Raw genomic sequence first — 22,369 nt, 5'->3', positions numbered from 1 at the left:
AACACACAGTAATGCAGCTTTGGAGAGAGACCATGTAAAAACACACAGTAATGCAGCTTTGGAGAGAGACCATGTAAAAACACACAGTAATGCAGCTTTGGAGAGAGACCATGTAAAAACACACAGTAATGTGACTTTGGAGAGAGACCATGTAAAAACACACAGTAATGCAGCTTTGGAGAGAGACCATGTAAAAACACACAGTAATGCAGCTTTGGAGAGAGACCATGTAAAAACACACAGTAATGCAGCTTTGGAGAGAGACCATGTAAAAACACACAGTAATGCAGCTTTGGAGAGAGACCATGTAAAAACACACAGTAATGCGACTTTGGAGAGAGACCATGTAAAAACACACAGTAATGCAGCTTTGGAGAGAGACCATGTAAAAACACACAGTAATGCAGCTTTGGAGAGAGACCATGTAAAAACACACAGTAATGCGGCTTTGGAGAGAGACCATGTAAAAACACACAGTAATGCAGCTTTGGAGAGAGACCATGTAAAAACACACAGTAATGCGGGTTTGGAGAGAGACCATGTAAAAACACACAGTAATGCAGCTTTGGAGAGAGACCATGTAAAAACACACAGTAAACCAGCTTTGGAGAGAGACCATGTAAAAACACAGTAATGCGGCTTTGGAGAGAGACCATGTAAAAACACACAGTAATTGAGCTTTGGAGAGAGACCATGTAAAAACACACAGTAATGCGGCTTTGGAGAGAGACCATGTAAAAACACACAGTAATGCAGCTTTGGAGAGAGACCATGTAAAAACACACAGTAATGTGGCTTTGGAGAAAGACCATGTAAAAACACACAGTAATTGAGCTTTGGAGAGAGACCATGTAAAAACACACAGTAATTGAGCTTTGTAGAGAGACCTGTCACGATCGTCATGGGAAGTAGACCAAAGCGAAGCGTGCTTAGCGTACATTTCTTTATTTATATAAAATGTTGCCAATAAACCAAAGGCACGACCGTGCCGCTTAACAGGGCTATAGTGCCACTAACAAAGATAACTTCCCACAATCACACCAGGGGAAAGGCTGCCTAAGTATGATTCCCAATCAGAGACAACAATAGACAGCTGGCCCTGATTGAGAACCATACCCCGCCAAACACAAAGAAATAGAAAACATAGAAATCAGAACATAGAATGCCCACCCAAATCACACCCTGACCAAACCAAAATAGAGACATAAAAAGCTCTCTAAGGTCAGGGCGTGACAAGACCATGTAAAAACACACAGTAAACCGGCTTTGGAGAGAGACCATGTAAAAACACACAGTAATTGAGCTTTGGAGAGAGACCATGTAAAAACACACAGTAATGCGGCTTTGGAGAGAGACCATGTAAAAACACACAGTAATGCAGCTTTGGAGAGAGACCATGTAAAAACACACAGTAATGCAGCTTTGGAGAGAGACCATGTAAAAACACACAGTAAACCGGCTTTGGAGAGAGACCATGTAAAAACACACAGTAATGCGGGTTTGGAGAGAGACCATGTAAAAACACACAGTAATGTGGCTTTGGAGAGAGACCATGTAAAAACACACAGTAATGCAGCTTTGGAGAGAGACCATGTAAAAACACACAGTAATGCGGGTTTGGAGAGAGACCATGTAAAAACACACAGTAATGAAGCTTTGGAGAGAGACCATGTAAAAACACACAGTAATGCGGGTTTGGAGAGAGACCATGTAAAAACACACAGTAATGCGGCTTTGGAGAAAAAACATGTAAAAACACAGTCATGAGGCTTTGGAGAGAGACCCTCAGCTTGTTTCTTTCTTGCATGCCACAATAATCCCTAATTGCCCTCTGTAGCCTTGTCAGTCACCAGTTTGGGTGATGGTGACTTGACTTTCCAGTCAGAGATTGATTTGACTAAATAAGAGGGCTTGATTGTAAGGCCAAGTCAGGCAGACAGTGGTCTACCAAAAACCATGTCAAGCATTTGGGCCTGGGAGCATTCTTTCCTTAAGCTTCATATCAGAGGACCAGCGGTCTGCTGTCTAGAGGGCTCTGTGCTCTCCCTCAGAGGACCAGTGGTCTGCTGTCTAGAGGGCTCTGTGCTCTCCCTCAGAGGACCAGTGGTCTGCTGTCTAGAGGGCTCTGTGCTCTCCCTCAGAGGACCAGTGGTCTGCTGTCTAGAGGGCTCTGTTCTCTCCCTCAGAGGACCAGTGGTCTGCTGCCTACAGGGCTCTGTTCTCTCCCTCAGAGGACCAGTGGTCTCATATTAACCCCCGGAAAATTAGATCAGGCTGGGTCAGGTTACACACACACACACACACACACACACACACACACACACACAGTACCAGTCAAAAGTACTGGTGCTTGTAGAATAATAGTGAAGACATCAAAATTATGAATTAATATGGAATCATTTTGTAACCAAAAAAGTGTTAAACAAATCAAAATATTTTTTAGATACTTCAAAGTAGCCACCCTTTGCCTTGATGACAGCTTTGCACACTCTTGGCATTATCTCAACCAGCTTCATGAGGTGGAATGCATTTCAACTAACAGGTGTGTCTTGTTTGTGGAATTTCATTCCTTCTTAATGTGTTTGAGCCAATCAGCCCCATTTGGTTTTTCAACAGGACAATGACCCGAAACACACCTCCAATGCTATTTAAGGGCTATTTGACGAAGGATCGTGATGGAGTGCTACATCAGATGACCTGGCCTCCACAATCACCCGACCTCTACCCAATTGAGATGATTTGGGATGAGTTGCACTGCAGAGTGAAGGAAAAGTAGCCAACAAGTGCTCAGTGTATGTGGGAACTCCTTCAAAACTGTTGGAAAAGTAGTCCTCATGAAACTAGTTGAGAGAATGCCAAGATTGTGTAATGCTGTCATCAAGGCAAAGGATGGCTACTTCGAAGAATATAAAGTATATGTAGATTTTGTTTAACACTTTTTTTGGTTACTACGTGATTCCATATGTGTTATTTCATAGTTTTGATGTCTTCACTATTATTCTACAATGTAGATGATAGTAAAAAAAATAAAGAAAAAGCCTTGAGTGAGTAGGTTTGTCCAAACTTTTGACTGGTATTGTACATACACATACAAACATTAATACACGCACACGCTTGTACACACACACACACACACACCCTCAACACACAGGGGTGGCAGGGTAGCCTAGCGGTTAGAGCGTTGGGCTAGTAACTGAAAGTTTGCAAGTTTGACTCCCCGAGCTGACAAGATACAAATCTGTCGTACTGTCCATTGAAAATAACTGACTTGCCTAGTAACTGACTTGCCTAGTAAAATTAGGCACATAAACACAAGTGCACTCTGAGGTCAGCTGCTCTGTTAAATGTCAAGGTAACAAGCGTGGACAGATATGCTTAGAATGATTGAACCTCTGCTTCAAAGTGAGCATAATCTCCAAGTGTTTCCCAACCAGCTCAACTGCTTAGACACCAAGAGCCAACTATTCCCCCTTTTTTCCAAATCAAACCGGCTCCTAAATATCCCAATAGCTTTACCACAAGCCTGCTAAAACGAACACACTGTCATGTTAATGCTTTACTGTCTGTAATAAAAAATAGCAATAACTTTTTTCCCTTGACTTTATAAATAGTGGATGACAGAATTGCCATACCTCCCGAAAGATGTCCGGCAAGCCAAGAGAAATATCCAAATGCATTCTAAGATCCTCGTCCATCAACAATCGTGGGCTAAATACATAAACATGACGAGTGAGAGAAGCCTCGGTTGAGACACACAGCTAAAAGAGGCCCCGGATGGTTCTAAGCGCCAGTCGCAGGGACACTAAGAAAGTCTGTCTGCCTCCCAAATGGCACCCTGTTCCGCATATAGTGCACTACTTTTGACCAGGGCCCATAGAGTTCTGGTATAAAAAAAAGTGCACTATCTTAGCAATAGTGGCATTTTGGACACACTCTTAGGCTGCAACTGGATCCTGAGTCTCTTTCAACAAATGGAGATTGCTGCTATACCCGACACCCAAACAACAGAGGCTTAGCAAGAGCTTCTTATTAATAATGAAAGGGGCAGAGACCACACAACACATGGCTATAGCCCTTATTGTCATACTGTCCTTACTGGAGGCAAGTTAACACATGGTCAGGTAGTGAGTGGGTCACTATTGTCAACTTGGAACAATCTGGTATTAAGGCCTATGTTCATGAAGACATCACCTGACGAATGGGGAGATAAGATGAAATGTGGCCAGGTAACAATACCTTTTGACCTGAAAATACATGGCCAAATCTAACTGCCTGTAGCTCAGGCCCTGAAGCAAGGATATGCAGATTCTTGGTACCATTTGAAAGGAAACACTTTGAAGTTTGTGGAAATGTGAATTGAATGTAGGAGAATATAACACAATAGATCTGGTAGAAGAAAATACAAAGAAAAAAACAACTGTTTTTTTTTCTACCATCATCTTTGAAATGCAACAGAAAGGCCCCAAATCTAGCCATCACTCTGGTGTTAATTCCGATGGTGTCCACAAGATGGCAGCAGAGTATGTGCAGTTAGATTTGGCCAGGTATTTTCAGTACAAAAGGTATTGTTACCTGGCCACATTTCATCTTATCTCCCCATTCGTCAGGTGATGTCTTCATGACCATAGGCCTAACCCGAGCTCTGAAGCAAGCTTCCAGAAAATTGTAACGGAAATGGCACCACACCAAATTGGAAGTCTTCCGACTAGCTTGGAAAGACAGTACCGTGCAGTATCGAAGAGCTCTTACTGCTGCTCGATCATCCTGTTTTTTCAACTTAATTGAGGGAAATAAGAACAATCTGACATTTATTTTTGATACTGTCGCAAGCTAACTAAAAAGCAGCATTCCCCAAGTGAGGATGGCTTTCACTTCAGCAGTAATATATTCATGAACTTCTCTGAGGAAAAGATCATGATTATTAGAAAGCAAATTACGGACTCCTCTTTAAATCTGCGTATTCCTTCAAAGCTTAGTTGTCCTGAGTCTGCACAACTCTGCCAGGACCTAGGATCAGGAGAGACACTCAAGTGTTTTAGTACTATATCTCTTGACACAATGATGAAAATAATCATGGCCTCTAAACGTTCAAGCTGCATACTGGACCCTATTCCAACTAAACTACTGAAAGAGCTGCTTCCTGTGCTTGGCCCTCCTATGTTGAACATAATAAACGGCTCTCTATCCACCGGATGTGCACCAAACTCACTAAAAGTGGCAGTAATAAAGCCTCTCTTGAAAAAGCCAAACCTTGACCCAGAAAATATAAAAAACTATCGGCCTATATCGAATCTTCCATTCCTCTCAAAAATTTTAGAAAAAGCTATTGCGCAGCAACTCACTGCCTTCCTGAAGACAAACAATGTATACAAAATGCTTCAGTCTGGTTTTAGACCCCATCAAAACACTGAGACTGCACTTGTGAAGGTGGTAAATGACCTTTTAATGGCATCAGACCGAAATCTTGCTTGTTTCTAGGTGACCAAATACTTATTTTCCACCATAATTTGCAAATAAATTCATTCAAAATCCTACAATGTGATTTTCTGGATTTTTTTTTCTCATTTTGTCTGCCATCCTTGAAGTGTACCTATGATGAAAATTACAGGCCTCTCTCATCTTTTTAAGTGGGAGAACTTGCAGAATTGGTGGCTGACTAAATATGTTTTTGCCCCACTGTAGTTATCTAGCTGTGGCCATCCCTGCTCGTATCAACACGGGCTTTCTACAAAATTGCAATATTAGCGCAGCTAGCTAGTTCACTGACATTGGAATCTAGACCATAAACTAAGGAACACAGATAGACATATATTGCCAAACAACGGTACTGCAACCTTCTGGTTAGGAGTATTTGAACAAGGCTGAGTGGCTGACGACTTCAAGGTCTTTGCTGTGTGAACACAAAAGAGATTGACTGTCAGGTATGCTGGGTTAAAAACAACCAAATTTGTGTAAATATTGGACTGAACATGTTGGGTTATTTAACCCAGCCATTTGGATCACAAACAAACCATTGTTTTCTTTAAGTTGACCTATGATCCACCGGGTCAGATCAGAAGACTGGAGGTTTGGCTAAGTATGGGCATGGCTTTCAGATACTTATTTTTGGCCACTTGTGAGAGTAAATGTCATTCATCTTAATTTCTCCAGTTATATTGTCAACACATGTTAATATGACACTTTTGTAGCTTTAAAAAGGCAAAAGTGTGAGTTACTTTAGTGCCTATGTACAGTTGAAGTCGGAAGTTTACATACACTTAGGATGGAGTCATTAAAACTTGTTTTTCAACCACTCCACAAATGTCTTGTTAACAAACTATAGCAAGTCTACTTTGTGCATGACACAAGTTTTTAAATGTTTTTTTTTTACTTCACCTTTATTTAACCAGGTAGGCTAGTTGAGAACATGTTCTCATTTGCAACTGCGACCTGGCCAAGATAAAGCAAAGCAGTAGGACGCATACAACAACAAAGAGTTACACATGGAATAAAGAAACATAAAATCAATAATACAGTAGGAAAATCTATATACAGCATGTGCAAATGAGGTAGGATAAGAGATGTATACAATAAATAGGCCATGGTGGCAAAGTAATTACAATATAGCAATTAAACACTGGAATGGTAGGATGTGCAGAAGATGAATGTGCAGGTTGTGATACCGGGGTGCAAAGGAGCAGATCACAGGTGATCTGTGAGCTGCTCTGACTGCTGGTGCTTAAAGCTAGTGAGGGAGGTAAGAGTCTCCAGCTTCAGAGATTTTTTCAGTAATTTTTCCAACAATTGTTTACAGACAGATTATTTCACTTATAATTCACTGTATCACAATTCCAGTGGGTCAGAAGTTTACATACACTAAGTTGACTCTGCCTTTAAACAGCTTGGAAAATTCCAGAAAATTATGTCATGGCTTTAGAAGCTTCTGATTTGGAGGTGCACCTGTGGATTCATTTCAAGGCCTACCTTCAAACTCAGTGCCTCTTTGCTTGACATCATGGGAAAATCTAAATAAATCAGCCAAGACCTCAGAAAAAAAATGGTAGACCTCCACAAGTCTGGTTCATCCTTGGTTGCAATTTCCAAACACCTGAAGGTACCACATTCATCTGTACAAACAAATGTACGCAAGTATAAACACCATGGGACCATGCAGCCGTCATACCGCTCAGGAAGGAGACGCGTTCTGTCTCCTAGAGATGAATGTACTTTGGTGCGAAAAGTGCAAGTCAATCTCAGAACAACAGAAAGGACCTTGTGAAGATAATGGAGGAAACAGGTACAAAGGATTTTATAGCCACAGTAAAACGAGTCCTGTATCGACATAACATGAATGGCCTCTCAGCATGGAAGAAGCCACTGCTCCAAAACCTCCATAAAAAAAGCCTGACTACGGTTTGCAACTGCACATGGGGACAAAGATTGTACTTTTTGGAGATATTTCCTCTGGTCTGATGAAACAAAAATAGAACTGTTTGGCCATAATGACCATTGTTATGTTTGGAGGAAAAAGGGGGATGCTTGCAAGCAGAAGAACACCATCCCAACTGTGAAGCACGGGGTGGCAGCATCATGTTATAGGGGTGCTTTGCTGCAGGAGGGACTGGTTCACTTCACAAAATAGATGGCACCATGAGGATGGAAAATTATGTGGATATATTGAGGCAACATCTCAAGACATCAGTCAGGAAGTTAAAGCTTGGTCGCAAATGAGTCTTCCAAGTGGACAATGACCCCAAGCATACTCACAAAGTTGTGGCAAAATGGCTTAAGGACAACAAAGTTAAGGTATTGGAGTGGCCATCACAAAGCCATGACCTCAATCCTATAGAAAATTTGTGGGCAGGACTGAAAAAGCATGTGCGAGCAAGGAGGCCTGCAAACACCAGCTCTGTCAGGAGGAATGGGCCAAACTTCACCAAACTTATTGTGGGAAGCTTGTGGAAGGCTACCCAAAATGTTTAACCCAAGTTAAACAAATTAAAGTCAATGCTACCAAATACTAATTTAACGGATGTAAACTTCTGACCCACTGGGAATGTGATGAAACAAATAAAAGCTGAAACAAATCATTCTCTCTACTATTATTCTGACATTTCACATTCTTAAAATAAAGTGGTGATCCTAACTGACCTAAGACAGGGACTTTTTACTAGGATTAAATGTCAGAAATTGTGAAAACTGAGTTGAAGTGTATTTTGCTAATGTGTATGTAAACTTCCAAATTCAACTGTATATATTGTAACTGACAGTTACTGTAGACTTACAGGTTATGTCGTTGTCTTTTGTTTGAATTGTTTACGTGTCCGCTGTGCGGGGGAAATGATAATACAAGCGGAACTACGTAGCTAATACTGTTGTAACGGGGATCCTTATTGTAGCAACACACTTTTGGAGGGAAGGCAATCCTGCGCTGCGTTAGCTAAGTTTTCATGTCATCGGGTGTAGTTCATAATGGTTGAAGAGTGTATTTTAGTCACGCCAGGAATAATAAGTGTGAAGTTTGATTTCCTCCCTTCTGTAATAAGCAGCCAATGAGGTATTTTTTCCTTATTCATGTGTTTAATCTGAACCCGTTATAACGCCGGTTAAACTGTTATGTATGTAAGCACTTCAGAGTTATACCAAGCTAATAAGTCACTCGTAAGATAAGGTTGTAAGAGTGTGCTTAACTGTATTTTTCATTTACTTTATAGTTCTCACGGAAGGTGATAATTCTGACTAAAACTACAGAATAAAGCCGCCAGTTAAAATCAAGGAACGGTTGTGCTCGTGGTTACTGAAGGGAGCCACATATATAATTACCACTTTGTTATAATATTTAATTAATAATGTTTTACATTTTATATTAAAATACGTAATGTGCAACAATATTGAAAGAAAATTGAAATTTGCAGTGTGCAAATGAATATAAATTATATTTACTCTCGTGAGTGGCCAAAAATGAGTATCTGAAAGCCATGCCCCCAATAGGCCACACCTTTGGATTACCCAATCATGGGTTAAAATCAAATCAAATCAAATTGTATTTGTCACATACACATGGTTAGCAGATGTTAACCTCTTTGATCTCTAGGGGCGCTATTTCATTTTTGGATAAAAAACGTTCCCGTTTTAAGCGCGATATTTTGTCACGAAAAGATGCTCGACTATGCATATTCTTGACAGTTTTTGAAAGAAAACACTCTGAAGTTTCAGAATCTGCAAAGATATTGTCTGTAAGTGCCCCAGAACTCATTCTACAGGCGAAACCAAGATGATGCATCAACCAGGAAATGATCAGAATTTCTGAAGCTCTGTTTTCCATTGTCTCCTTATATGGCTGTGATTGCGCAAGGAATGAGCCTACACTTTCTCTCGTTCCCCCAAAGTGTTAGCAGCATTGTGACGTATTTGTAGGCATATCATTGGAAGATTGACCATAAGAGACTACATTTTCCAAGTGTCCGCCTGGTGTCCCTGCTTCGAAATTGGAGCGTAAAGCCAGGTGCAATTATTTTTCCATTTGAGAGCAAGGAGAAACCAGGCTTCCACGAAGGATATATCATTGAAGAGATATGTGGAAAAACACCTTGAGGATTGATTCTAAACCACGTTTGCCATGTTTCAGTCGATATTATGGAGTTAATTTGGAAAAAAGTTCGCGTTTTGAGGGCTGAATTTTCGTTTTTTTTTTTTTTTTTTTTTTTTTTTTTGGTAGCCAAATGTGATGTACAAAACGGAGCTATTTCTAATACACAAAGAATCTTTTTGGAAAAACGGAGCATCTGCTATCTAACTGAGAGTCTCCTCATTGAAAACATCAGAAGTTCTTCAAAGGTAAGTTATTTTATTTGAAGGCTTTACTTGTTTTTGTGATAGTTGCCTGCTAAATGCTAACGCTAATGCTAACGCTAAATGCTACGCTAGCTAGCTACTGTTACACAAATGATTGTTTTCCTATGGTTGAAAAGCATATTTTGAAAATCTGAGATGACAGTGTTGTTAACAAAAGGCTAAGCTTGAGAGCTAGCATATTTATTTCATTTCATTTGCGATTTTCATGAATAGTTAACGTTGCGTTATGGTAATGAGCTTAGGTCTATAAATAGAATCCCGGATCCGGGTTTGGTCGTCGCAACAGGTTAATGCGAGTGTAGCGAAATGCTTGTGCTTCTAGTTCCGACAATGCAGTAATAACAAGTAATCTAACTAACAATTCCAAAACTACTGTCTTGTACACAGTGTAAGGGGATAAAGAATATGTACATAAGGATATATGAATGAGTGATGGTACAGAGCAGCATAGGCAAGATACAGTAGATGGTATCGAGTACAGTATGTACAAATGAGATGAGTATGTAAACAAAGTGGCATAGTTTAAAGTGGCTAGTGATACATGTATTACATAAGGAGACAGTCGATGATATAGAGTACAGTATATACGTATGCATATGAGATGAATAATGTAGGGTAAGTAACATTATATAAGGTAGCATTGTTTAAAGTGGCTAGTGATATATTAAGTTAACCATCAGTTGTTGTTTTTATTTCCCTTCGTGCTGGGTTAACTTGTGGGCCTTTTTTAATGTAATCCATAGGTTATTTCAGGCTGACGTGAGCTATTGGGAGTTTCGCTTTCAGATAAGTATTTTTGGCCACCTGTGAGTAAATGTCATTCCGGTTAATCATGCAATGTTTCTACATTAAAAATTACAATGTTCCTTTAATGTTATGCCACATTATGTGTTTTACTTTTCTAAGCCACGTTTCAATACAAAATGACCAGTGCTCAACCCTAGTTGGTGCTGACAATACAATAGAACAGATCAACCAGAATTACATATACTCTAAATGGGTGGCTAAAAATAATCAGCTGAAAGCAACGGCCCTACTAAGCCACGCCTCCAGTCTTCTGATCCGGTGGATAATAACTCAATAACCCAACTAATTGACCCAACTATCTGGGTAAAAAATAACCCAACCTGTGTTCTGTCTACTATTTACCCAGCATTTTTTTGTGTGCAACAGGCAGGTCTGTCTCACTGTCTGGAGGTTCTGGCTGCTGTATGATTGGATAGAGCGCAATCCGTACAGCTGCTTCTCTCATGTTAGTGGACAAGTGTGCATGGTTGTAATCCATACCCAACCCTCCAGTAAATTATGACGAACTCACTTACAAAACTCGGTTTTGGACGAGACAGACTTTATGACCAAAATTATCCTATTTTTTAAGTCACTTTTGAGACTAGAATTAATGTTTCTAACCCACGTAGGCTGTTTAAACCAGAGACATTGATTTCTAAGGGGCAGTTGACCTTAAAAACATCTGGCACTAATAATACACCACAGCTTACTATTGCTGGAAAGGTTTTATGAGATTGATGTGTTCCGCTCCTTTGGCAAGAAACAGCTATCAGACCAAAAGGTCCTTTGAAGTAAATTCTCAGCCATCGCCGACAACATAATTTTGGTCAGAGAAGAACAGGCAAAGCAAGAGGGGTAACTGGGCCCAAAATCTGTCTTGTCCAGCAGGTGGTGTTTTTTTTCTTATTTTTCGCTAACCAAGCAAGTGTTGGTATGGAGGTCAATGAGAGTGTCGAATTTAGTTGATAGAATGGAAGTTTTGTAATCATTAGGTTGTTAGGAGTGTACTGATATAATTAGGACACGTAACATCCTGGCAACTTCGAGAAGAAACACTTTATATCTGAGTTCTTTCAGTTCGTCAGTAGTTACCACAGCCACAAAGTTACGAATCCAACATATTTCATGCCTAAACCTAACTTTAAATTAAAATCAAAAAACAATTTTTGTTTTCATGAAATCTTACAAAACAGCTTTGTGGCTGTGGTAACTAGTGGAAACCGTGGCTAGAATGGTCCCACCTGACCTTGCCTCCTTCTTTCTGCCTTCCATTTTTGAAGACATTTATTTTAATTTTTAGAGCGGCCACTTGAGTATCTGATCAAAATAAAGGATAATCTGTGTTTTGGTTTAATCTTCTACCGTCAATCTCTTCCCAATGACGTTACTGGAGTTTCCGTGACACAGGCTCCCCAGTTAGATGGAATGCCTTAGCAATGGCTTTGCCCCTGTTTGCTGCCTCTCTTCTTTGCTTTCATCTGAGAATGACAGACCTCAAAAACACATGAGGCAAATGCAAATGTAATTTACAACCTGCTGTCTAGCCTTCTCCCTCCACTGACTCCTACCATGAAAAAATAATAATGGCCTTCATATCCCATTAATATGCCCTGAGCGGATACTGCCCTGTGTTCCTCAGTGGGTGTGGAACTAATCCTACATGAAAGGGCCACACAGAAAGTGAGGGCCTGAAAGTGAAAGGAGGAGAGGGCGGGGGATCCTTTGCAACTGAAATCTACAGCTGGTTGACATTATAAGAATGGGTGGGTTGTGTGTGTGTGTGTGTGTGTGTGTGTGTGCAGGTGGAGAGGGGGGCCATGCCCAGACCTGGGTCACTACGCACAGCCTCAAAAAAAAAAAGCATCACTTCAGAGCCCAAATAGTATTCTGGATGTGTTTTTGTTAGTGTTGTTCCACCACACAGTCAAAAGCCTATGGTAAAACAGACACATTCTCAGGAGGTTAGGCTACCATCACTAAAGGATAGACCAGCTTGTTAAGGAAGTGGTGAGAGGCCACAAAAACCAGAGAGAGTACGGAGGGCTGTACCCTATTCCATTTTATAGTTCACTACTTTTGAATAAAGCCCCATGGGCCCTGGTCTAAAGTAGTAAAATACTGTATATGGGGGGGGAGTCTAAAGTAGTTCACTAGACCAGAGCCCCCCATATAGGGTACTACTTTAAACCAGAGTCCCCCATATGAAGTAGTACACTATATTGGTGGGCTGGTCTAAAGTAGTACACTATATGGAAGGGGGGGGCTGGTCTAAGGTAGTACGCTATATGGGGGGGGCTGGTCTAAAGTAGTACGCTATATGGGGGGCTGGTCTAAAGTAGTACGCTATATGGGGGGGCTGGTCTAAAGTAGTACGCTATATGGGGGGGGGCTGGTCTAAAGTAGTACGCTATATGGGGGGGCTGGTCTAAAGTAGTACGCTATATGGGGGGGCTGGTCTAAAGTAGTACGCTATATGGGGGGGGCTGGTCTAAAGTAGTACATTATATGGGGGGATGGTCTAAAGTAGTACGCTATATGGGGGGGGGGGGGGCTGGTCTAAAGTAGTACGCTATATGGGGGGGGCTGGTCTAAAGTAGTACATTATATGGGGGGGGTGGTCTAAAGTAGTACGCTATATGGGGGGGGGGGCTGGTCTAAAGTAGTATGCTATATGGGGGGGGGCTGGTCTAAAGTAGTAAAATACTGTATATGGGGGGGGAGTCTAAAGTAGTTCACTAGACCAGAGCCCCCCATATAGGGTACTACTTTAAACCAGAGTCCCCCATATGAAGTAGTACACTATATTGGTGGGCTGGTCTAAAGTAGTACACCATATGGAAGGGGGGGGCTGGTCTAAGGTAGTACGCTATATGGGGGGGGCTGGTCTAAGGTAGTACGCTATATGGGGGGGGGGGGGGCTGGTCTAAAGTAGTACGCTCTATGGGGGGCTGGTCTAAAGTAGTACATTATATGGGGGGGCTGGTCTAAAGTAGTACACTATATGGGAGGGGGGTCTAAAGTAGTACACTATATGTGGGCCTGGTCTAAAGTAGTAGACTACATGGGGGGGGGGGGGGGGGGCTGGACTAAAGTAGTTCCTATATGGGGGGTGGGCCTGGACTAAAGTAGTATGCTATATGGGGGGGACTAAAGTAGTACACTATATGGGGGGTGAGCCTGGACTAAAGTAGTACCCTATATGGGGGGGACTAAAGTAGTACACTATATGGGGGGTGGGCCTGGACTAAAGTATATATGTGGGGCAGGAGCTTGGTCTAAAGTAGTACACTATATGGGAGCAGGAGCCTGGTCTAAAATAGTGCATTATATGGGGGGTGCTGGTCTAAAGTAGTACATTATATGGGGGGTGCTGGTCTAAAGTAGTATACTATATGGGAGGGGGTCTAAAGTAGTACACTATATGGGGGGGCTGGTCTAAAGTAGTATACTATATGGGAGGGGGGTCTAAAGTAGTACACTATATGGGGGGGCTGGTCTAAAGTAGTACTCTATATGGGGACCGTGGTCTAAAGTAGTATACTATATGGGGGCAGGAGCCTCGCCTAAAGTAGTACACTATATGGGGGCAGGAGCCTGGTCTAAAGTAGTACACTATATGGGGGCAGGAGCCTCGTCTAAAGTAGTACACTACAGTGGGGCACAAAAGTATTTAGTCAGCCACCAATTGTGCAAGTTATCCCACTTAAAAAGATGAGAGAGGCCTGTAATTTTCATCATAGGTACACTTCAACTATGACAGACATAATGAGAAAAAAAATCCAGAAAATCACATTGTAGGATTTTTAATGAATTTATTTGCAAATTATGGTGGAAAATAAGTATTTGGTCACCTAGAAACAAGCAAGATTTCTGGCTCTCACAGACCTGTAACTTCCTCTTTAAGAGGCTCCTCTGTCCTCCACTCGTTACCTGTATTAATGGCACCTGTTTGAACTTGTTATCAGTATAAAAGACACCTGTCCACAACCTCAAACTGCCACACTCCAAACTCCACTATGGCCAAGACCAAAGAGCTGTCAAAGGACACCAGAAACAAAATTGTAGACCTGCACCAGGCTGGGAAGACTGAATCTGCAATAGGTAAGCAGGTAGGTTTGAATAAATCAACTGTGGGAGCAATTATTAGGAAATGGAAGACATACAAGACCACTGATAATCTCCCTCGATCTGGGGCTCCACGCAAGATCTCACCCCGTGGGGTCAAAATGATCACAAGAACGGTGAGCAAAAATCCCAGAACCACACGGGGGGACCTATTGAATGACCTGCAAAGAGCTGGGACCAAAGTAACAAAGCCTACCATCAGTAACACACTATGCCGCCAGGGACTCAAATCCTGCAGTGCCAGACGTGTCCCCCTGCTTAAGCCAGTACATGTCCAGGCCCGTCTGAAGTTTGCTAGAGAGCATTTGGATGATCCAGAAGAAGATTGGGAGAATGTCATATGGTCAGATGAAATCAAAATATAACTTTTTGGTAAGAACTCAACTCGTCGTGTTTGGAGGACAAAGAATGCTGAGTTGGATCCAAAGAACACCATACCTACTGTGAAGCATGTGGGTGGAAACATCATGCTTTGGGGCTGTTTTTCTGCAAAGGGACCAGGACGACTGATCCGTGTAAAGGAAAGAATGAATGGGGGCATGAATTGTGAGATTTTGAGTGAAAACCTCCTTCCATCAGCAAGGGCATTGAAGATGAAACGTGGCTGGGTCTTTCAGCATGACAATTATCCCAAACACACCGCCCGGGCAACGAAGGAGTGGTTTCGTAAGAAGCATTTCATGGTCCTGGAGTGGCCTAGCCAGTCTCCAGATCTCAACCCCATAGAAAATCTTGGAGGGAGTTGAAAGTCTGTGTTGCCCAGCAACAGCCCCAAAACATCACTGCTCTAGAGGAGATCTGCTTGGAGGAATGGGCCAACATACTTGCAACAGTGTGTGAAAACCTTGTGAAGACTTACAGAAAGCGTTTGACCTCTGTCATTGCCAACAAAGGGTATATAACAAAGTATTGAGATAAACTTTTGTTATTGACCAAATACTTATTTTCCACCATAATTTGCAAATAAATTAATTTAAAATCCTACAATGTGATTTTCTGGATTTGATTTCTCATTTTGTCTGTCATAGTTGAAGTGTACCTATGATGAAAATTACAGGCCTTTCTCATCTTTTTAAGTGGGAGAACTTGCACAATTGGTGGCTGACTAAATACTTTTTTTGTCACACTGTATATGGGGGCAGGAGCCTGGTCTAAAGAAGTACGCTGTGTGCGAGGAGACATAAAAGACTGTATAAACACCAGCATATCAGCTCCAAGTGATTTTATTTTTGGAAGTCTGTTCCAAAGTATTACCACGCATAGATAGAGAGACAGGTAAGTGCCATAATAAAAGAAACACGAAAATAGGTTCGTAATAAGACGTCGGGTCACCACGAGCCAGAACAGCTTCAATGCACCTTGGCATAGATTCTACAAGTGTCTAGAACTGTATCGGAGAGATTTAACATCATTTTGTGTTTTGTTGATGGTGGAAAACATTGTCTCAGGTGCCGTTCCAGAATCTCCCATAAGTGTTCAATTGGGTTGAGCTCTGGTCATTGAGAAGCCATGGCATATGGTTTACATTATTTTCATGCTCATCAAACCATTCAGTGACCACTCATGCCCTGTCATCCTATGGGTGCATAGCCATTGTAGCCAAAATAATGGCCTGCATAGCATTTTTATACATGACCCTAAGCATGATGGGACGTTAATTGCTTAATTAACTCAGGAACCACACCTGTGTGGAAGCACCTGCTTTCAATATACTTTGTATCCCTCATTTACACAAGTGGTTCCATTATTTTGGCAATTACCTGTATATGTGATCATATACAAATGTATGCTTGAAAGGTTTTATGTTCTGGGCCCCTGACCAACTACTCATGAAAAAATGGTCCCCGCGGATGAATCTAGTTGATGATCCCTGATATAGGGTGCAATTTGTGATGCAGTTAAGAGTTCCCTCACACGGTTCCCTGAGGAACCCAACCACTGCATCAACACTGACTGTAAGGAGGAGGAGATAGATATTACCCTCGTTTGTACTGCACACACAGTGGATTTCTATGTTCACCCCCTAACACAACTCCCTTACTCAATCTCCCAGTAGTTTAACACTAAAGACCTGCCAGCCCGTACACCTCTTCCAGCTTTCCAATTAGAACTTAGGGAGAGAGAAGGGAGTATAGAGAGAGGCAGTGGAGGTAAACCGTGAAAGAGGGAAGCAGATGAGGTAGAGACAGAAGGTTAAGGCTCATCTCATGTCATGCTAACCCACTTGTTTATTATTAGTGACAGAGACAGACATTATTGAGGGCAGTACATTAAACTCACCAGGTTAAAAGGTCAACAGCTGGAAGTCGGCACAGATTATCCATTATATTGATCAGATACTACTGATTGATCAAGTGACTGCTGTAACAATTCAAAATAAATGTCTTAAAAAATGGAAGAAAGTGGGAGGAGGTAAGATCAGGTGTGACCATTCTAGGCAATGAGAGGGCAGATGAATGTGTGAACAACAGGCACAACTCCCATATAAAGTTTTTTTTGTCAAAATTGCTGGGATTCCACGTGTCCTATTTATATCACTACAGTTATAACAGACTAAGCATTACAAAACTTATATTCGATCAAATAAGCCATTACATTTTTTGTTAACCAATTTCAAAGCTCTCTCGTTGACCTCCATAAAAAAAACGTCCTCTCTGGGGGTCGGCCCGGCATCAGCTACTGATGGTGTTTGGTGTCAAGCTAATTTTAGAAATGCCTGGAATATTTCTAATATTGTCATGGAATGGGCCTGGCCATCATCTCTGCTTTCAATTGCCCCACAGAGAAAACAATGTTTTATTTTTGTGCCTGGAGTTTCACGTAGGGGCGACCTGCTAAACTGGCAAAGTATTGTCATGACTAAAGTTACTAAAGAAAGCATGACTGTGCCAACCACTTCAGTTTTAGCTGACTTCTGAAGCATTTGTAATTCATCAGGGATTGCACGAATTTACTTTTTGGCAGTGGACATTTCCATAAAAACAACTCGAGAAAATAAAAGAGGACTTGCCTTGAAGTTTCATAGTGTATTCTGCCTTTGGGCTTGGGTTGAGGGAGAAATCTGTGAGACCTCATTTATAGTCTATAAAAGCCATAGGGGTGCTAGCTTCATCAAGCAGACAACGTATTCACAAAGCATCTCAAAGTAGGAGTGCTGATCTAGGATCAGGTCCCTTCCTGCCCATGTAATCTTGTTTATTATGATCTAAAAGGCAAAACTGATACTACATCCAGCACTGTTACTCAGACACTTTGTGAATGCAGGCCGTGGACTTCCATTGAGAAAAACACAGTATACCCTTGGTTTGGAAATGTGAGGAGGAGAGCAGGCCGACATCGTGTGAGCGATGGATTAAACCAAGGGACTCCAGAGGGTAGGGAACGAAACACCAACTGACCTCGCCTTGACACACGCTTTGGCCACACAGATGCAGACAGAAGAGGATAAACAGACAATAACAATGGAGTAAGCCACTGGTGGAACAACACATGGCAAAATGCTAACTGTAGGCCAATATGTTATCATTCAAACTCATGGTGATGGGTTAAGAAAACAACAGTAGTTAATCATAACAGGTTAACTCTAAGCCTAGTGTTGGACCAAAAAAACAATTTTAATGGAGAATATGTGTCTTGGGAAGCCAGCCTTAAATGGTTCAGTATATTTAGTTATATTCTACAAGGATATTTTTTATATGTTATGTCTCTGTGCAGGTCCATTCTCCATGTATTTCCTGGAGGAACCTCTGCTCGCTTAGCTACATCAAGCACAGTGCTTCCAGCCAAGCTAGACATTACAATCAAACACATATACTGTATGCATCAGCTGAAGCATAACGGGTTCCAACTACAGGGCATTCAGAGCCCTTGTCAGACCCCTAGACTTTTTACACATTTTGTTATGTTACAGCTTTATTCAAAAATTTATTAAATCGTTTATATATATAAGGTCCCACATTTATACTTATGTAAATGTGATATTTCAGTTTTTTTAATTTAATTTGCACACAAAAAATCAAAATCGAATTGCTTTGTCATTATGGGGTATTGTGTGTAGATTGATGAGAGGAAAATGTATTTAATACATTTTAGAATAAGGCTGTAACATAACATGGAAAAAGTCAAGGAGTCTGAATACTTTTCAACTGCACGGTATAGCAGTGGTCAATGGACCGAGCCACACCCACCATCTATACCCATGATCAGACAGTGGTCACGACAACACATTACCCCATCATGGCCCTCTTATGATGATGGGTGGTGACTATGGGTGGAGGGTTGTGAAGGAGAGAGGAGGTTTTTAAAGTGGAATCCACCAATTACCATGCTTGTAGAGAGAAGCTAATGAAACAGTATGGGAGTACAGTCAGGGGCCAGAGCACAGGAGGTTGGTGACACCTTAATTGGGGAGGAGGGGCACATGGTAATGGCTGGAGCGGAATATGTGGAAAAGTATCAACAACATCAAACATGTGGTTTCCATGTGTTTGAGCCATTCCATTCGCTCTGTTCCAGCCATTATTATGAGCTGTCCTCCCCTCAGCAGCCGCCACTGGGCCAGAGCTAGGGGCCACACCTACATGTGTGTTTCATGTTAGTTAGTCAGGCAGGCCACTCCCCTCCCAGCTGTTCAACAGGCCAGAGAAGAATGAGAGTGAGGAGCTCTGCTAATGTGGCCTCAGGCAAGTAGCCAGTCATATACACATAACATACGACCATGAACATGTGCATGCACAAGCGCACGCACACACACAGACACAGAGACACACACACAGACACACACAGAGACCAATCAATCATTGTTGCCTACTTTAAAAAAAAAGATTTAACCTTTATTTAACTAGGCAAGTCAGTTAATTAAGAACAAATTCTTATTTACTATGACGGCCTACCCCGGGCCAATAATCAACTATAATCATTGTCATCTTACACAGCACCCACCCACACCCAACACTCAGATTTACAGACTCCAACGAGCCGTGGCCTTAGTGGTTTGCAGCCCATGCATAACTCTGAATAAAACCCCACACAATGCATATTTTCAGTGGGACACAAAGAGGAAATCAGATCCACTGAGTGGTCCGGTCTGGCACATATTGGTCTATGATCCACTGAGTGGTTTGGCCTGGCACATATTGGTCTATGATCCACTGAGTGGTTTGGCCTGGCACATATTGGTCTATGATCCACTGAGTGGTTTGGCCTGGCACATATTGGTCTATGATCCACTGAGTGGTTTGGTCTGGCACATATTGGTCTATGATCCACTGAGTGGTTTGGCCTGGCACATATTGGTCTATGATCCACTGAGTGGTTTGGCCTGGCACATATTGGTCTATGATCCACTGAGTGGTTTGGCCTAGCACATATTGGTCTATGATCCACTGAGTGGTTTGGTCTGGCACATATTGGTCTATGAGAGACATGGTAGGCCGTGATGAAGCCTTGAGGGCAGCAATTGGCAAGATGGGTGATGTGGGGGGCAATGAGTTAGCAGTTCCTCTGTTAGTTTCTCTGTTATGAGCGGTGTCACTAGGGCTGTGGCAGTCATGCAATTTTGTCAGACGGTTATTGTCATGAAAACGACTGCCGGTCTTAGGGCTGTTTCGGTGACTGTTTTACCGCCACACTGGCAGTCATGACCGCAGTCAAATTCCATGTGACTGTTTAGTCATGGTAACTAGGCTTCTCCAAGCTCGGATGCTGCTGATGGTTATTAGTAGCCTACCAAACTCGCTCACTGCCTGGTACTCAGCACTCTACTGTGCCTCTAATCACTCTGACAACAATGCAAATGTAATCGAAAAATCTAATCAAACACTTATTGAGATTCCATGATCTCATGTTGCTCAACATTTCTATAGGCTATGCAATTGTGTGAAAAAACAGAGTTCTTATGGCCTCTATTAAAAAGAGGAGGATTCCATCAGCTTTCAATAGGCTAGGCCTACTATATTTATTTCTTAGCTTTCCTAATATTAAGCACATTGCTTCGCTTTACAACAGGAGTATAGACTACCTGGCTGGCATGAAAATTAGCCACTGGAAAACCGTCATCCATTCGTTATCTATGTGCCTAGATGACATGTATTTTTTTTCCCTGCCCCTATTTCAAGACAGGTGCATGATAATGGTCTATTCTAAATCAAAACAAATTTCACACAATTATTATTTAGTATACTATATGTAAAGACCAGATTAAATCAAGAATAGTCTGATGAGTGACAACATTAGCCTATCACTTGTGAATTATATATTGTCACTTGTGAATGATGCCAAGCTTGTGTGCAGTAAGGTAAGAAACAGAGCATGCCTTTTTAAAAATTTATTTTTAATCATAGTAGCACACCTTTTGATCCCTAGCCCATATGCCTACATGTTTTGTGGCCAAATAACTTCTTTAAAATTAAGCACTTTAATTAATCCGGCCCGGTCTCACAGTAATTGACCGTCAATTAACATAAACATGTCTAGCATCTCCAGGCCTCCAAGCTTACAAGGTGCTTACAAGCCACTGATACGCACCTTTGGAACATCTACATTAAAAAAAAAGTAGTACATCCATTTAATATCAACTGTGGGAGCAATTAATGTCATTCCGGTTCATATGTTTTGTTGTATTGTTATCTTTAAGTTGAGCACTGAAACATTTGTGAGGTGTACCCAAGAGTATGAGTTCATCAAGTACCTATGCATGTCCCAATGTTGGGAAAGTTACTACTTTGTTATGATGTTTAATTAATTTGGTGTTAGGTCATGTATTGTGCAAAAATATTTAAGGAAAGTGAAATATGCAGTGTACGAACTTAACATGATGAACAGGAATGCAATTTACACGTGGCCAAAAAATAACTACCTGAAAGCCACACCTCCACTATAAGCCACACCCCAAAAACAACCCAACTAAGTGACGCAACTGGTTGGGTCAAAATAACTCAACATGTGTTCTGTCCACTATTTACCCAACACTGGGTTGTTTTTAATCCACCATTTTTTAGAGTGCAGAGGTTCTGTATCAACCGACACAGTAACAGCAGTAACAGTGAGAAACAGTCTCAAAGATGCCATGAGCTCCACTTTCTACTGATGAGCTTAGTGGTGTGTGTATGAGGTGAATGATTCTAAGACTTAGTCAGATGCCAGGCAGTAATAGACAACTCTCAATTTTATCCCATCATTAAGTTACATTGAAGTTAGTCTCTTAAAGAACTACAGACAACCTCACAAGACCCCCATTCCATCTTATGTGATCTCCCAGTCAGCAAATAGGAGGGAGTGTTTGCCAGACTTACCCCAGCCTCAGGTCAGCATCTTAAATGTTAAGTGTCCCCTGGAGTTTTCATTGTCGAGGCACAAGCCTCTGTCCCTGCCCTGCAACCTCCTCTCTCCTCGCAGCCCGCAGAGGAACTGGGAGCTCAACTGCCTCAGTCTTTGGTCAGGATTCGTGACCCTAAGATTTTTCTTGGTGAGAAAAAAGCCCACATCCCTCTGTCAGTCAAGCGGCTGAGCATAGTTTTAGCTGGGCGGCCATCCAAACAGACATGAAAACTATTTTATTTCGGTGTGCCATATGAGCCGCAACGCTCTATTTTGGAGAGACTCTGTGGTCGAGCATGTAATT

General features: G+C 41.7%; 1 protein-coding gene across 1 annotated transcript in view; it reads right to left on the bottom strand.

Annotated features, from left to right (window-relative positions):
* LOC139406428 (protein inscuteable homolog) overlaps positions 1–22,127 on the bottom strand; it is an 81,481-nt gene extending 59,354 nt beyond the window's left edge. The window contains exon 1 of the mRNA XM_071148987.1: positions 22,041–22,127. The gene's annotated coding sequence lies outside the window, so the exon portion shown is untranslated. The remainder of the gene's footprint in view (positions 1–22,040) is intronic.
* Between the last annotated feature and the right edge of the window lie 242 nt (positions 22,128–22,369).

The sequence above is a fragment of the Oncorhynchus clarkii genome, chromosome 4 (assembly GCF_045791955.1).
Source record: "Oncorhynchus clarkii lewisi isolate Uvic-CL-2024 chromosome 4, UVic_Ocla_1.0, whole genome shotgun sequence".
In the NCBI taxonomy this organism is placed as follows: domain Eukaryota; kingdom Metazoa; phylum Chordata; class Actinopteri; order Salmoniformes; family Salmonidae; genus Oncorhynchus; species Oncorhynchus clarkii.
The sequence above is the reverse complement of the archived record's forward strand: the minus strand, read 5'-3'. Positions and strand labels throughout refer to the sequence as shown.